General features: G+C 39.4%; 1 protein-coding gene across 5 annotated transcripts in view; it reads left to right on the top strand.

The window, feature by feature from the left end:
* LOC145552774 (uncharacterized) overlaps window positions 1–16,630 on the top strand; it is a 131,649-nt gene that overhangs the window by 63,295 nt on the left and 51,724 nt on the right. The gene's annotated exons all lie outside the window — the stretch shown is intronic.

Raw genomic sequence — 16,630 nt, forward strand, 5'->3', positions numbered from 1 at the left:
CAAGCACATGCCACACTTTTTAGATTGGCATTTGTATAAAACCTTTAAAACTGTCTACAATAGACATGTTCTACTTCAATGCACTAATTTGAGTTGATCTATCAAGAAATCTCTGTACAGTACTGAGGCATGTGGTTGCATTGTGACAACATGCAGACAAGTCAAAGTGGTATTTAAAATATTTGCAAGGTATTGTGTTTTGATGACAATGAGGATATTCAAAATGGAGGTAAATAAGATTACTTTCCGCAGACCTCCAATGAAAATGCTAAGCCACAAACACAAGTATTAGTTGTAAAGCACGACAGAGAGGTTATTAAAGTTGACAGAAGAAACATCCTTCGTTCAGAGTATCCTCCAAGGTTCTGTAACATGAACGCCTTATGGTGCTCTTTGGAGGTACTGTCGCTTCTCCTCTCCTCTGCCCTCCTCTCTACTTCTCTCCTCTCCTGACACACGTCTGTCTGTTCCTTGCGGCAGGACATTGTATAACCAGAGTGTGTAAAACAGTCCTTTACGGCATTGTAAAGATTTACTATTGGAGTAAATAACGGTGGGAGAACAGGGCTTTTAAATGGAACCCAATCAATACATCAGTGGAGGCTGCAGCAGAGGACAGAGCTGGGTCTGACGCCACGTGCAGGCAGGCTGGGCAGATCAGTGAACAGTGCGCTTCAGAACGCGAGGTAGAGCTGACATCATCCAGCGTCAGCAGAACACTTTCAAACAAGACTTCAGCAAAATCTATAACTCTGCTTTTTGAATTGTAAACTTCAACACGAGTTGGTTTTACAAAAAAAGGGGTAAAAAGACAGTAAATGAAATCACTTAGGGTTAAAATCTTTACACTGAAGGTAAAACACCCAGCAAGATAGACATACGTGATACCTCGGTGCTCACACTGATATAAATTCCACACGTTGCTACACATGCTCTGAGACTCTGAGAAATGCAGACATGCAATAAATCCCAGGCCCTGTGAAAGCAACATCGCAACACACACGTACTCACTGTCACTAACACACGCACGCACACACACACACACCACGCATTCACTCACAGTCAGCCCCTATAGACTCTTACACATTCACAAAGAGACACCCCAGCCTCATGAGCAATAAATCGCACAGCCCATCTAACAAGTTCATTTCCGGAGGCCAGAGCGGATGGGTCCTCTGACTTTGGAGTCAGCAGCCTTGTGAGGATCAATGGCAAGAGACGGAGAGCGAGGGGCAAAGAATCGAGCCGAGATACAAAAATCAATCAGCAATTTAATCGCTTTGGGAGAGGAGGGCCACAAAAAACGAAGAAGAAAACGAGGAAAAGTAGAGAATTTCACATCTCTTTTATTTAAAAAAGCAATGCTTTGCTTTAACCGTGACACAAAGTGCATGTCTCTAAGTTTCATAGGAGGTTTTTCTTTTTCTTTTTCTCTCTGACATGTTCCAGAGAGAGCAGAGCTGTTCTGAGATACAATTTCACATGAGTGCCATTTTCCCCTATAGATAAGAGTTTAATATTTCGGTAACAGAGTAAGGAACAAATGAGCGATACTGTTGTAGGAACAAATGAGCGATACTGTTGTAGGCCCCTCGCTTTTAACAAGAGATCAAGCTTCTGTCAAAACTTAGAGACGGTCGCAAACTCTTGTTAGCTGCCCACATGCAACTGAATCTGCAAGCGGTGTTGCTGTCGTCTCCAAAGTAAGCTGTGAGTGCTGGTGAGATTATGACGTTGAAAATGATGGAGGAAAGTTTTCATGAAGCACGTGGTTGCTTTGGGGGTGTTCATTGAGGAGGAGCTCCTCCAGATCAGTGTTGGCAGCTTGGAATTGACATTATTGAACAAGAAAGCCTTAGACTAATAAAATGAGTGACAGCCTTTGGTGCAGAATCGAAGCTATAGATCCTTTGAGGAGACAAAAAGCAAGCCGGAAAAGATGGTGTTCTTTAAATCTGCCTGGCCAGAAGAAAAGACTTGACAGAAAGGGAAAAGATGTAATGAAAAATTTTGACATGTTTCTGCAAACCAAAAAGAGTTTTAATTCCTGTGCACATTTATCTGAAGATGTAGTGCAAAAATGATTTGGAGACTAGATCTGGTCATTTTCGGATGTATTTGTTATGACTGTTAAGTCAGAGACTAAAAAAAAAATCCAAATCTCTTATAAACACCAAGCGCAACTTGGCTGCGCAGATATCAACACTTTTCTCTGGGGAATTGGTTGCTTGGTGAAGAAGATTTGAAGTTAGCTATTTTCAATATTAGTATGGTTTTAAATGAGAAGTCAGGGAAAGCAGCTCTGCGTTTTATTCAAGCATGTCACTAATCTTGTCTTTTTGCCTTTTTTGAAGGCAGCAAAAACACCTTGTTTTTTGTGGCTTTGTTAGTTTTCGTAAGCCTAGTTTTTGTTTTCAAACTTATGATTCATTTCGGAGTCTAAAACATCTTTCCAGCCAGCTGGTGGCTTTGCATATGTGTGCTTTCTCTGCGGCCTAGACGTGGTTGTTGACCACCTCTTCCGAGTGCAGCTGGGAGAGACTGCTGCATTAGGACGAGGGCACCTGTGAATGGTTTAGTAACACAATAGCTCTCTCAGAACAATAAGAACTTTACATGTGTTTGAGCCTATTCCCAAATGTCTACAAAACTACCAAGTCACTGGAATTATTGCTTGTAAAATATTTTCGAAATGAGTCACCATAAGGGGTCTGAACATTCACTAAATACAGAAGCAATGTTAAGTCTTGGAGCAAGACAGAGCACAGGTCTTGGCAGATGACACGAAGGCTGAATGCATTGCAGTGCTGCTCAATTTCAGCTTCAATCTTGGCTCATCATAAAATATCCAATATGCTGGTAGAATTATATTCTCCAGAATATAAACATGGATATTCCCTTTTTGTAATGCTGGTTCTGCTAATGGAGATTGGAAGATGGTAAACTGAGGTTAAAATACCAGTTTTGTAGTATTTCTCTCTTTGTTTAAAACTCTTTTAACAATGACTGCTCTCTCACACAGTGACAGGGCACTGCCTCTGCTCCTATTACGAATGATTAATCTCCTTAATTACAGTTCTTGAAAAGAAATCGCATCGGACAAAAGCTTGTACCTGCATGTCAAAGTTAGCAAAAACTGAAGTTGAGAAATCTGCCTCAAAATTGTGATGTTTCATAGTTTCTACATCAGAACTACTGCTAAAATTTATTGTAGATTGCGTGGAGTGTGCTGTGTCTTGAACTGACCTATTGATCTTTGATTAGGCATCAAAATGAACACTGGCGCATATCCATATGAAGCCACCCATGCCGCACATGTGTAAGAATACGTGTGTTTGTGTGCTGGATTGGTTGGGCGTATCAGGCTGACTCCTCCAGATTTCAGGCATTGCTGAAACTTAGCAACAGGAGCCAGGGGCCTCCCTCCCCAGAGAGGCTCGCTGCCGAGACACATTCATTACCGACCCAGAATCTTGGGCTGGATTAAAAATTCATGCTGTTTACAACAACAAAAAGGGCCCCCGTTAAAGAATATGAGCCCTTCTGAACAATGGCTCCACCAAACCGTGAGCAGATCGCTGACATCTCAAAGGAGACTCGCAGTTGTGCACGAGTGTGTGTGTTTGAATATGTTTATGGCTAACAGCAAATGTGGCGCTTTCTTGGTGTTTGCACACATCCTCACAGGCAATGGTGATATAAATAATGATACTGTTTACAGCAGCGGGGAGTGAAAACAGCCTAAGGGTTCTTAAATAAGGATATAATTCCCTCAAGTTCTGTGCCTCGTCATGCTTTTTTAGCCTCGTATTACAGCACGTTTTAAGAGCGCTTCACATGTATCTGCAGGTACTAGAGTGGATTCTAGACCAAGGGTGTGACCCTGCCACTCAGGATCGCCTCCACGCTGTGCTATCGGATTATTTGTTAGCAAAGGGATGCGGCTTATGAGCTCTATTCAGCATTAATTAGCACACTCGATAGCGATCATTATAACAGATTCCTGTGGTGACGTTTGATTGCATTGTCCCTGTGGGGGATTGGGGTGGGGTTCAAAGTTTTACTGATGTGGGAGCACTACACACACACACGCGCACATTTTCCCTCATAACACCACACACTCATGAGAATCTCTGCACATACTGAGGTGAACGTACTGTAAGACTTAAATTCACTCAGGGCTACAAAGCTGGGATAAACTGGTCTAAGGTTCCCGACGGGATCTTGAAAAGAACGGGGCACGGGGTTCACACGAACACCTCACCCCACATTCTGTTAATGCCGCACGCTGAACAGGTGCAAGGTCAAATCGCAGAGCCAATTATAGAGGCTCCTATTCACTCTCAGAAACAGTTCCCCCCACAGTCAGTAAATGTTTCTGTAAGGTTCTGCACTTTTACTGTTGCTGTGATCTGGACAAGGTTAGAGGTCATGCCCACACAGGTCAGGACTGTGTGTGTGAATGTTGACATTCGCCCTTTTTGCTTCATCACCAACATGAAAAAGGCAGAGACTCTGGTGAAAATATTTTTGTGATGCAGTGAGTTGTGGGATCACTGTCTCAACAATATTGATAATTTTTTATTGCATAAGGTGGACAAATTACAGTGTGTTGTAATCAGAAACTGTAGTTATTTCCCTACATTGTTTCACCATCAATTAAAATTAGGTAATTTAAAGAAAATCTATATTGCAGAGTAATGCATATTTATTGTACTCAGGTGATCTCACTCATTGTGAGGCTAATGTTACCAGCTGGCTGGGCCTCTGTGGAAATAGGTCAGTCTCTTTGAAGGGGGTAAATACCTGTGCAATCACTTATCTGTTAAATAATTGTATTTGACATTATTTTTCAGAAATCAATTTGTTTACTTTGATTTGTAAAGCCATAAAAATGGTCAAATATCCCAGTTGGTGAGTATTTTTCCATACTATACACAGGTGCTCAAAAGCAACCATACAAGTATGATTAGAATAAATTGTAATATTTAGCAAAAACACATAATAAAAACAGCAGTAACAATGCAGTCATAACAACTTGTCTGCTACCACTACTACCAAACCATCATAACAATAGTGTATGGTATTTGAACATAGCATTATAACCAAAACTAGATTATTACATTTTTTTGACCAGCATGTCCCATAAATACATAAAAAAAGAACATTTGTTGAATTCTGATAGTAGTGAGATTCATGAAATTGATAACGTAATTTTCCCTTTAAGTGTTTTCAAAAGGATTTTCCCAGCAACCCACTGGATGTTGCATAGTAAAGATGATAAATCGTAAATGTCTGTCACTGACACCTGTCTTTTTTTTCTCTTCTTCTTCTTTGGGGGTGTGGTTCAGGTTTCAACATGGCGGCTGTTTCCAGCCATCATATCCCAGCCTTGGCTATTCTCTACACTGAGCCTTCTCCTTATTACTTGTTTTTCAGTCTGGGTTTGGGAGCCCTATGTCTTGATGAAATTTTAATATGCAATGTCACTTAAGTAACTCAATGCTATCTGCTATTACAGGGTATAGAATGATTCACTCAATAATAATTTTTTTTATGTTACAAACAGAAACTTCAATGTACTTCATCAGGATTTTATGGCATGAAGTTGGGATAGATCTACACAAAGTACCATGTATAAATGAAAACACTACATGATTTTTAAATTTTAGCTGACACTCCTTCTTTATGTTAAAGCAGGGGTATTCAGAGTGTGACCCTGGGGGTCATTTTCAACCCATGCAATGGTTTTGTTTGACTCCTGATTAGAATATTACAACTTTGCCCAGCGAGCACAACCTCTCCTTAGTCTTGCTGGGATATGGGGTGGTTGGTGCCAGCTCCATTTCCAGCAGGGGGGAGGTAGGGTTCACCTTGGACCAGGGGAGGATCTAGAAAAATATCTATGGGTGGCAAGAGGGGGGGGCCGGGATTTTTTCAGGGGTGGCAGCATATATATATATATATGCTGCCACCCCTATGCTTATATATATATATATATATATATATATATATATAATGTGTGTGTCTCATTCTCACTTTTAGCTTACATAGACCTAACATTAGGCTTAATTTACTTGTTGCAAAATATTGTTTTTAACTTGCATTGTTTCAAAATGAGCTTTATGTAGCACCAAGGCTTAAATACAATTTCTTAATATAGTAGCCTATAGTTAATTAGTTTTACGTCTTTCATACATAAAAATTATTTTACGTAATATAGTAATACATATCAATACAGTAATTGATATGTATTTCTGTATTGGACAGAGCCTATTAGTCGCTATGTGATGCATGCAGGCCAGCAACAGTTAGGCTAGCGTAACTAACTCACTGCTCACTTTCTCAATATTTTCTCTAAATTAAAACTTTTTCCTCGCCTGTTAAATGTGAAACCTTTCAACCTTGTTATCTATGGCTGTAATAGGGTTGAATTAACCGCTAAACATTGTGTCGTTTTTTCAGATTCTTTGCGTAAGTGTGGTATTTTCCTGATCATCGATATTCCTGACTCAATGGACAGCAATGGCGCATGTGTAGCGCACGATTAGTCACGTAATGTCCAATACAGTAATATATCCGTCAATGCTGCTGCCTCGCGCTCTGTCCTTCTCTCTCACTTCCCGCTACTTATATTATATAAGCAGTGGGTGTCAAGTTACATTGTGTTGCATTCAATGTTATCGGAAAAAAGAGATTAATGTGCTTAATATCCGATTTGCCATAACTATTTATTGAATTTATAGTCGCCAGCTGGGGTGGCAACAGGGGTGGCAACTGCAACAGGGGTGGCTGTTGCCTTGGACAGTTCATTGATCCATTTCAGGGCAACACAGAAAAGACACAATCATGCATGTACAAACTCATACCTAAAAGGAATTTAGTGAAACCACCTAACCATCGTATATGTGGAGGAAGTTGGAGTACCAGGAGAGAATGATTCAAACCCAGGACCTTTGACCTACAAGGCAACAGTGCTACCAACTGTGCCACCATGCGTCTCCCCACCAACAGATGCAATTGTAATATTTTAGAGCAAGATTTCAATGGGAACTAAATCCTAAAACAGAAATTGTTTTGGTACAATTCAAAGTATCAATGTTTTACCAGCCATGTTTTTGTTTTTCTTCTTCTAAGTTTTAATTTCATTTCATTTGCAGAACAACAAAAAAACCAGATGATTTTATTCAAAAACAGGCTTAACTTTAGGTGTATATTAAACTTGATCAAATACAAGAAATGATCCACATTGCACTTTTGTTGCTGAGAAAAGAACAAAATAGAAAAAAAATTATAATCTAACCCAATTAATGAGACCGAATGCCGTTCTCTTATAACCTTTTCATTTTTCACATCTACAATGATTTACAGACTGATTTTCTCTAAAAGTTGACATTTGTTGATTTCATTAAGACATTACAAGTTTGGTTTATTTGTGAGCAAGTTAAATTAAAATTGTAAAGGAAATGCATGCTATTTTCCCTCAGAGAGTTCGTGGTTTGTGTGTTCTTCCAATTTGGAGATTCTATGTTGCAACAAGCTGGGACACCACTGCTTGTTACAACCCTCCTTCACCGCAATTACAGCTGGAAGTCTGTTGGTTTATGGCTCTATCAGCTTTATTTAACTGGAGGCTGGAAGGTTTGCCCATTCTTCTTTGCAAAACAGCCACATCTCGGTCAGAATGGATGGAGAGCATTTGTTAACAACTGTTTCCAAGTTCTGATATAAAAATCTTAATTGTATTTAGGTCTGGGTTTTGATGAGGACAATTTAATAACATTTAGTATCATTTCCAGTGTCCAACTTCAGTCCTTGTAAGCTACAATCCTGCAACATTTAGAAGCGTTGTCAGTGTGCTTAGCTTATTTATGTGAAACTATGTCTTTGATCCTTCTCTATTTAGGAAATCGTTCAGTATTTTTATCGCAAATTTAACAAATAATTTTAACTTTTTGAAGTGCCGTTTTTCTATAGTGTAGACAAATGTTATATACTGTACCAAATCAGGCATGTCTGATCTATAATTATGCTTCCCTTTTGAACACCAAGCCTTGTACTTGTTTAATGCAGTAATGAAAGAAACATTGTTTTAAATTACCTCATTTTAACATGTGAATTCATGTTGCTTACAAGGAACGAGTTTCTGTTAAACATTGGCCCCAGGCAAAGGCAACGAATTCATTTAAGTCCTTTAAATTCACTTCATTGAGAGGATTTAATTGAAGCCCAGGGTTGGTGGTACAGTAAATGAGAGAAAATAGGACAAAGGAGCAAGAAAAAAAAAAAATCTTGGTTGTAAAATATGTTGTCTCTGATTGGTTCCGATTCACAGTTGATGAGTGGTTAGAAAAAAAAAACCTCAAGCCTTGCAGTTGTCCTGTATTTTGGGTTTGGACATATAGGAGTTACGCTCACAGAGCATTGTAGGCCGATTGCTCCCCTGGCATTAGCCTTGATACCCTCACTACTACTCACCTCCTTAAAAAAATAAAAGCATAGAAGCAAAAGGGGGACCAAGAAGATTGTCTGCAGTGCTAGTCAGAGGTTTAATGGCATACTCATTATTGGCATTAATCTGGGGCTTTTAATGAATGAATTCATGCAGTTCCTTTCCGGGTGCAGTGCTAATCAAGCAAACAACTTCAACAACTACCAAGAATTCGATGCACAAGTTAGAATTTAATGTTGATTTTCATTAAACCACGCAGATTCAAAATTAGACAAACTCAACACAGAAATCCCACTAACATTTGAAACCACCAACGCTTAAGCATTATAAGCTGGAAGTTAAAAATCCATCTAAAAAAGCACAAAATGTAGCCATTACAACTTAAATTAAAGGCATTGTAGATAAAAGTTAATCTGGCAATAGCTTCATTTGCAATATTCCTTTTTTTTACTTTTTATTTTTTTGCTTACAGCATGGTCTGGGATTTCTCCCATTTACTTGGATTGTCTCTGGTAGATTTTCTTCCAGGCCAATTAGCGGACAGAAGGAGAAACTGTGAACGATGATGTTGATTTTCTGCAATGTTTGGGAATTGTAATCTGACTGTAGTTTTAGTAATGGCAGAGGAGGAAGTGAATGAAACCATTCAGTCCGTATTTAATCACGCTTACAAATACTGAATTAATATTAACAGCAGTCTCGTTCTGCTCAGCACTTCTCTCTTCACAGTGGAGGATGGTTGTTTACAGCACAAGCAATTACCGGTAAGCTTCATAGTGTCGACCTGGTGCATTACAAATGTCACGGGTAAACGTTAGTAATTGGGTAAAATTTAAAACCTCAACAGAGTCCAGAGCAATTTTTTTTCCTGTAGCCCAGAGCCCAGACCCTCTGTATGAAGCACACACCGTTGGACGAGGGGCTGGTGATTATCACACTAAGTAAAAGTAGTCAAGCCCAGTTGTCATGCTGATTATGTAAGTTTAAAAGAATTTCATGAATGTTGTATCAGGAAAACCCATGTGGCTTTTGTCTTTGTAAATGAAGCTTAGATTGTTGCATGGACAATCTAAAATGCCAACTATTTATCCATTTCAGCCCTTATTGTTCTTATTCTTTCAGCATTGTTCCCTAAGGACAGGTCCTTGCCCATGTAACTTGAAACAGACAAAGAGAGGCAACACTATTTTACACTTGCATGCACACAAACAAATTAGGCAATATTGACTGGAGCCACAACTGTATGCTCCTCTCAATAGATCAGTCATGCTCTATCTTGCCCTGCTGCAACCCTCCAGTTTAACAGCCTTAGTTATTTTTTTCCCCCTAGAAGACACATTCAATCCACCTGACACCAGAATAATGTTACTAACCACATATGCAAACACATTGTGCGGCTTAGAGGAGAACTAAATGTGACTACTCTGATAATGTCTTAATAAAAAAAAACTCTACAAAGGTCATATTTTCTTACTCGATGAAGCAGCAGATATTAATTTAGATAACTATGGCAGAAAACAGGATAATACTAAAAATCGAGAAGATTTTAAGACTAAAGCTGGAGTGTCACTTTGTGTCCATTTTCTAAAAATACTTGTTTACATACTATCCAATGAAAATAACTTTTTTGTTGCATTTTAACTTTCATTTAATGCTCAAAAATTAATTGTTACACTTACAGAGGCATACTTTCAGTCTAATCGCATTTTAATAGTTTTAGATTATCGCCAGCTATTCTCTTCGCAGTTTGAACTGACTGTTCATGCATGCTGCAAAAAAACAAAAATACTTCTCTGTGTTGGCGCTGCAGTCTCTTAACTTGTAAGACGTCAATCAGACACGGTGTTTCTTATGCAGCTCGTTTCATTCATGGCTGTGCATTTTTGCAAGAGAGTAAATTTGTTAGACACATGAATACATGGAAGCAAGCAGGTAAAATTTGACGTGCAAATTTAAATTGACCTTTTTTTCCAGATTGCACTCCATGTAGTGCTGCTGCTGTATTCTGTACACGTTAAGATCTTGTGTGGTTCCTTGTCCATTGAGAACCTGTAGGGCATGTCTAATCTGCAATTGCTCTAATATTTGTTTCACTTAACTTCACCCTCCCCCACAGGTCAAGCACTGTTTATTCCTCCCACCTGAGCAGTTCTCAGGGAAGTCGCCTGCAGCCGCATATGTTGCCGGCGTGGCTTGGCTGCGGATTAATGACCTCGTTAAGGAGGCCCGCTGTCCCCGAGTGTCCTGCGCTCACATTTACTCCCGTACAGATAAACGTGAAACTTCCATGTAAGAAATCGTATGCGTCTTACAAAATATACAGTACCTGCACAACATATTTATGTAGATGTGACAAATAGGTAGGTTTAAAAATGTTACTATTGCATTATTTATCCTTACAGTTGTAGACTATATGCTATTTCTATTAAATATTCATCATGTAAATCTGTAGCAACATTGTGATGTTAAAAAATTTATTTAATTAATTTTCCAAGGATTGTTATTGTTACTTTTGTAAATAATTTATTCTGATTTTTAAGAGAATTATGTCTTTATAATATTTATTTTAAAAAATGATAGTAATATTACTTAAACAATGCACTTCAGATCTCATAGCCTTAAATTTTGTTCAAATTTAATCACTTTGCCACTAGAAACTTTAATGGATTTGATTGTGAAACTCTATGACAGACACAAAGTAGTGCGTAATTATAAAGTCAAAGTTAAAGAACACAAAAGTCCCAGTTAATAAAAAGTTTTTTTAAAAAGCTGATGGAAGCAGTTCTATTCTGACGTCCTCTATCGATCAAATAGAATCCACTCTATACGTTTTTTTTCTACTTAGTCTTTGTCTGTTTCATTAGAAGACCACAAAACACATTGAGAATTACATTTGCAACGTGAAAAAACTTGAAAAATTTAAACAGGTTTAATTTGCTAGTCGTACATTTATTTGTATGCTTTTTATTTGCCTCAGAACTTGCCTGAAAATGATGACGCAGAAAGCTCTGACTCCAAATCCCAGCTTGAAAATATCAGGTCAAAAATCAGACTATACAGATGGATGCCTTTTTTTATAGCCTGGTGATCTGTTCCCACTGTTATGCCAAAGTAGACTGCAGTAAAATGTGGCAGACATTAGTATTGCTGTCTGGTCTGTGATGCTCCGGGTCTTGCAGAGCAGAAAGTGAGCTAAATGATTTCACATTTAGAGGTCATGAAGTAAATCACATCAGCTGAACCTGGATCTCTAATTCATCAGCAGTAAACATGAAATGGGATGGGAGTGGGAATATTTGGGACTGGCTAACCACAAACTTCTACATGCAAGACCTGAACAGATCAAATAATGCTTTGTGTATAACAAAATCCTCCAGTGCAGCATAAACAGAAAGCCGTTTGCCTCAGAGAAAATTACAGTGAAAACACAAGCATCCACACAAAGACTCATTCACATGCTTTCTACCTCAGAAGGACACCTGCACGGTGACACTACGGTGTTTACAGGAAATTCCATCCCCGTTGCTCTTGTGTTTGCCTGTTCAAGCCCTGAAGACATAGAGGCCACTTTTCTGTTGAGCAGAGTTGTATTTGTCTGCACATGTAAGACATGCCCGGTACACGCCTGCAAAGCCAGCGTCTCATACTTCAGTGGGTCTGGATCCGGAGGAACTCCCAAGCGGACAGGAATGAGCCAGGGTGCCGTATTTTATGTCGAATATTAGAGAATTTATAAAGCGGTCACACCCCTCGAAGTTCAGAATTCAACAAAAACAAATCACTTTTTGGTTTTACATTCCCATGTAACGGAAAACATAATATACTTTATGTTCTCATTCTATATGCTCAGACATGTCTATGTCTGAGATCGGCCCAGTCAAAGTCCAGACTACAATATAATTGAGAATGTGGGGTGAGACCTAAATATTTGCAAGGACTTTTCATCCAGTAGATCCATCCATTCTGAGCTCGAGCTATTTTACAAGGAAGAAACGTTTTTCTCTCATGGGCAAAGCTATAGATACACCAACAACACTGTAAGTGCAGTGAATAGTAGTTCTGCAAAGCACTGGCTTACTGAATACAAATACATGGAACCTTTCGCAAGGCACTTTGACTACTATTTAAAGAGTAGTGGAGCTGGAGACTGTGCTGCAAAGGGACGGACAACTCAGGAATTAGTCTCTGTATTTTTCTTCAAGGTGCACAGAGTCGAGGCCTGTACACATTCGGGCATTCTGCTACTTCCATATGCAAAGAAAAGATACACAAACACCTTTACGCAAGCTTAAGAAATGCATGGGTACAACAGCCTGCATGAGCTTTAATGAAAACTGCTCACCTTTTTCATTCACCAATCCAATTCCCTTTAAATAGAGAACGTATTATACAAAAATATGCACCCACTCTGCCCATTTGGAAAAGGTTCAAGCTGCCAGTTAACCGCACATGTTTTTCTGCACGACTCTGAAGCTTCTCCATAAATATCCTGCTCTTGCTTGTGGTGTCTGAAATTGCTATTTGCATAACTCTTAACATAGTATTGGTGTAGTGTAAGCAGCTCCTTGAACGGCAGAAAGGAAGAGGAGCAGGGTTAACAAGTGCATAGCAACAGCCTATAGTGCAAACGCTTGTCACTCACAACAAGGGAACCCCAGATTGTTCAGCAGCGCATGAAGTGACGAGATGATGTGGAATGTGACTGTCGGGTTTTAGGAAGGGCTCTGAAGACCCCGAGTTTATCAGGTTTCCACACTTTACCCTGCCTGGTACATTCCTCGCTGGTGTGGCAGAGGTAGGGAAATATAGTGCATAGGGGTTGTATCTGGATTTCATCACTATTGAGCAATCCTGCTACCAATTAACTCTCGCAGAGAGGTAAGTGAAGCAAGAACTCCTTAAATTGAGCACTGCCACTGTTGATGTTTAAATACTGATTTTTAATGAGAGTGACAGTGGTTGGTATGCATTTGAACCACCAGGACGTAGTAAAAGGAGAATTGAAGTCGCTGGTTTACTTTACCTATGTATTGTGGTTAATGGTGATCAGCATAAACACACAGTGCATGCACAGTTTGAAATCTGGCACCCTATTCATGTGGTAGCCATGCTTGACCCCTTGCAAACATGGCTGCCACATGTTTGCAAGGGCTCCCGCACAATGCTTGTGGGAAACTGAAAATTTAACTTCTTTCAATTGTCCCGATCTTGGCCAGCCAAGAAACAAAGACCCTGCTGTGTGTCCTGTGTCTTTCTCTGGGTCTCTTCAGGGTGGGATGTGCCCAGAAGATTTCACAACGGAAGCTAAACTTAAGCACCCTAACCGGATTCCAGAGCCACCTGAGTGGATTTGCTCTGCCCCTCCCAGATGACCAAACTTCTCACCCTGTGAAGGAAATTTATTCTTGCCCCTTGTAAACCTGATCCTCTTTCATTTTTTTGTCACTACCTTGTGACCATAGATGAAGGTCTGAACGTATATTGAAGTAAATAAATATTCGCCTTTTGGCTCAGCTCTTCCTAAACTTTGACAGATTAGTGTGGTGCTTTACCGATCTGTCTATCAATGTCCCATTTTCCCTCATTTGTGAAAGACACTGCGATATTTAAGCTATTCCACTTGGGGGCATCACATTGTGAAGTGTGCGCCCCGTATACAGAGGCTTTGACGTCTGCGACTTTGACGCAGCCGTTCCAAGTTCAGCTCCCATCCTTGGTACATTTGCCACATGTCTTTCCCCCTCTTCTCTCTGCCCCATCCTGTCAGATTACTTTCAAATAAACGCCACTAAAAAAACTTGAACTAAAAACGAACTAAAAAAAACTCCTCCTCTACTTGGGGAGGGACCTTGTCCCTAACCTGCAGGTTTACACAGGACGACTCTATTTGCTAATTAGTTGAAGGTTGTTTTATTTAGGGGTATCAGAGCAGAGGAAGCGGAATCCATTTGCAAACCACATTTCAGGATCTATTGTGTTTTAGACTGTCATGTGAAATTTAAATAAAATACTATAAAGTTTGTAGTTGTAACAGGACAAAATGATAAAAAATACAATAGATTTGAAGACATTTTGCAAAGCACTGTAACAGTTTACAATGAGGTACTTGTTTAATGACAAGCTCTTAAAATCAGCTATATTTTCCACCGTCTTTATAGAAAAAGCTAAACTCACATGCAGTGGAAGCTAATTGGAACAAAGAAAACAATGAAACACAGAATAGCAATCTGATTTGAAGGGACCTAAATTTGCATATTTATTTTTTGTCAGTTGCATGTTTAATGGCCAATTTCAGCTGGAAACAGTGGGCTAATATTTGGCACAAGAAAAATATTTACAAATATTTGTAATGTATGATTGCAGATCCTCATTCATTTATTGCCTCAGTCCCCCTCTTCTTGCCCCCTCCTCCCCTCCAGTTCCCTGTGTTACAGCCATTTACCTAATTGGATAAAACGACTCCTGGATGTATGCCAAAGGGGCTTTATAGTCCATGTTTGCGATTCAGATGTTTGATTATAAGCTCTCTTTGATAATTACTCCCAGTTTGCTACCAGCCAGTCAGGCCCACTCTCTTTATCGCTTCCTTGCTGCGCAGTGAACAGCAGTGGTGTGTGCCCAAAATCAACCACCAGGCTGTAAAAGGTACCGCAGCATGCCTTCTGGGCTCCGACATCATAGGCGTGTTTTGTGCCCAGTTTACCGAGGCTAATTATCCCTAATTCGAGGTAATGGCGTGATCAAGTGTGCGCTATTATCACAGATCCCCACTCACCCTCCTCTCTCAAATGGCTGGTCCTTCAAAGGTTAGTATTCCCGAGCTTTGTTGTACTTCTCTTGATTGGTCTCCTGCTTCCACTTCCTCCACTAACACATTCCTTCCTTTATCACCATCTGCTCCACTCGGCTTGGACCACTCCACATTCACGCGCATCTGAAACGCAGTTAATGCATCAAGGGCTCATAACTGTAAGTGAGTGAGATAGGTAGCCTCACCTGAACTGGCCCTGAGGGGTCCTTGAAGCTGATGTGGTTATCAGTGCACCGAGAGGGAAGGAGACATAATCTATTCCGTGGCTCGTGGGGGTCTTTCATCGACCTTCCTGCTCTAAAAGAGTCTTTCCTGAAGGTCTTGGACTGCAGTATGGCCAATCCCAGCCATCCCTCCAGCTCTGCTGATATGGCCCAACTCTATTAGGTCTTGTCTGCATGCTTGAGCTCATGTCAGGTCTACCCTCACATCCCACAGGGCAGCTCTGGAAGGTAAAGACCCAGAGGATACCCTGAAAGTTTAGAATGACTACTGGAACTTATCCCACCTCTCTTGAGCTGGACAACTCTTTATTTAAACATTTATTCTCTTATATCCATACTTCCCAGTAAATACTAAGCATTACAGGCACCACCAAACTGATAGACATTTTTAAACTGTAGCTTAGTAGGACTTGGACTGTTTTAGTTTGTTTTAAGCCTCAAAAATGCTAAAACTCATTATTCACACTAAGAGTAAAAGCTTGAAAAAAGGCGATATTAAGTATGACATCACATCTATAGTTGAAATCAAAAGTTTGCAATACAGTAAATAAAGATATTCACCTCTTTTTTAATCAAATCAGACCAAAATGCTCTTATTTTAGATGATTTCTATTTGCTGAATGATAAAGTATGTCAGATTTATTTAGTCATGTTCTCAAAGATGGACATTTAGAAAGATTATTTTTATTTGGTGTACATAAACTTCTAGTTTCAACTACTGTGATCTCTAAATAAATAAGTTTGGCACTTTATAACTTCTGGAACTATTGCACTTTAAAATGAGCAAAGTGCAGTAAAGGTGTTGTGTAGGTATTAGAGTAGTTTTGAGTTCAAGAAATTCAACCTGCCAAAAAAATAAAACACGGTTTTTAGTCAAAGGCTTTAACCTGACACATTTACAGTTATATTTATGTGCACTATTTTTTAAAAATAAGCTTCTTTAGCTTTTTAAGTAAGATCAAAAATTAGGAGAAACCATTATAAACAATTAACAGCGACAATGTTATGGTAGGATTTGTTTTAAGTATGCCTTCAAGTTTTACTAAGTCAATATTCTTAGTTGGAAATAAGATACGTTCTTCACAGTCAATTTTCTAAGCAGGAAAGCAACACTTAAGGTCTCCCAGATCAGGAGCACTTGTA

Source organism: Poecilia reticulata, chromosome 9 (genome assembly GCF_904066995.2).
Source record: "Poecilia reticulata chromosome 9, P_reticulata-male-v2, whole genome shotgun sequence".
Classification (NCBI taxonomy): domain Eukaryota; kingdom Metazoa; phylum Chordata; class Actinopteri; order Cyprinodontiformes; family Poeciliidae; genus Poecilia; species Poecilia reticulata.